The 1,871-nt window shown below is 49.2% G+C and overlaps 1 pseudogene; it reads left to right on the top strand.

Annotated features, from left to right (window-relative positions):
* Window positions 1-470: 470 nt before the first annotated feature.
* Window positions 471-1,501, top strand: LOC147115049 (uncharacterized; annotated as a pseudogene).
* Window positions 1,502-1,871: the final 370 nt, after the last annotated feature.

The raw sequence follows: 1,871 nt of genomic DNA, 5'->3' as shown, positions 1-1,871 counted from the left end.
CAAGCATGGGCAAGGAAGCCTCCTGCTGATTACCATCTACACCCCTTCCTCAGCTGATGAATCAGTACTCCTTCATGTTGAACACCACTTGAAAGAGGTGAGGGTAGAAATGTTACAGAATGTACTTTGGGTGGGTGGACTTCAATGTGCATCACCAAGAGTGGCTCGGTAGTACCACTACTGACCGAGCTGGCCGAGTCCTGAAGGACATAGCTGCCAGTCTGGGCCTGCGGCAGGTGGTGAGAGAACCAACACAAGGGAAAAACCTACTTGACCTCGTCCTCACCAATCTACCTGTTGCAGATGCATCTGTCCATGGCAGCATTGGTAACAATGACCACCGCACAGTCCTTGTGGAGATGAAGACCCATCTTCACACTGAGGACACCCTCCATCGTGTTGTGTGGCACCACCATCATGATAAATGGTATAGATTAAGAACAGATCTAACAACTTAAAACTAGGTATCCATGAGGCACTGTGGGCCATCAGCAGCAGCAGAATTGTGTTCCTCCACAATCTGTAACCTCATGGCCCAGCATATCCCTCATTCTTCCATTACCATCAAGCCGGGGGACCAATCCTGGTTCAATGAGGAGTGCAGAAGAGCGTGCCAGGAAAAGCACCAGGGGTACCTAAAAATGACGTGCGAACCTGGGGAAGCTGCAACACAGGAATGCATACATGCTAAACAGCAGAAGCAGCATGATATAAACAAAGCTAAGTGATCCCATAACCAACGGATCAGATCAAAGCTCTGCAGCCCTGCCACACCCAGTCGTGAATGGTGGCGGGCAATTAAACAACTAATGGGAGGATGAGGCTTCATGAACATCCCCATCCTCAATGATGGCGGAGCCCAGCACGCGAGTGAAAAAGACAAGGCTGAAGCGTTCGCAACCATTTTTAGCCAGAAGTGCCCAGTGGATGATCCATCTCGGCCTCCTCCTGAGGTCCCCACCATAACAAAAGCCAGTCTTCAGCCAATTTGATTCATTCCACATGATATCAAGAGCACATTGGACACAGCAAAGGCTATGGGCCCCGACAACATCCCGGCTGTCTTGCTGAAGACTTTTGCTCCAGAACTAGCCGCACCTCTAGACAAGCTGTTCCAGTACAGCAACAACAATGGCATCTACCCGACAACCTGGAAATCTGCCCAGGTATGTCCTGTCCACAAGAAGCAGGACCAATCCAATCCAACCAATTACTGCCCCATCCATCTACTCTCAATCATCAGCAAAGTGATGGAAGGTGTCGTTGACCATGCTATCAAGTGGCACTTACTCACCAATAACCTGCTCACCAATGCTCAGTTTGGATTCCGCCAGGACCACTCAGTTCCAGACCTCATTACAGCCTTGGTCCAAACATGGATGAAAGAGCTAAATTCCAGAGGTGAGATGAGAGAGACTGCTCTTGACTGAATGTGGCATCAAGGAGCTGTAGTAAAATTGAAGTTAATGGGAATGAGGGGTAAATCTCTCTACTGGCTGGCGTCATACCTAGTACAAAGGAAGATGTTTGTGGTTGTTGGAGGTCAATGATCTCAGCCCCAGGATATTGCTGCAGGAGTTCCTCAGAGCAATGTCCTAGGCCCAACCATCTTCAGCTGCTTCATCAATGACCTTCCCTCCATCATAAGGTCAGACGTGGGGATGTTCGCTGATGACTGCACAGTGTTCAGCGCCATTCACAACTCCTCAAATAATGAAACATTCCATGCCTGCATGTCGCAAGACCTGGACGACGTTCAGGCTTGGGCTGATAAGTGACAGGTAACATTCATGCCACACAAGTGCCAGACTATCTCCAACAAGAGAGAGTCTAACCATCGACCCTTGACATTCAAAGGCATTACCATGGCC

Source organism: Somniosus microcephalus, chromosome 7, assembly GCF_052327205.1.
Source record: "Somniosus microcephalus isolate GS21.2 chromosome 7, FLI_Smic_1.0, whole genome shotgun sequence".
In the NCBI taxonomy this organism is placed as follows: Eukaryota; Metazoa; Chordata; class Chondrichthyes; order Squaliformes; family Somniosidae; genus Somniosus; species Somniosus microcephalus.
Note: the sequence above shows the minus strand (reverse complement) of the source record. Positions and strands in the feature narration are given on the sequence as shown.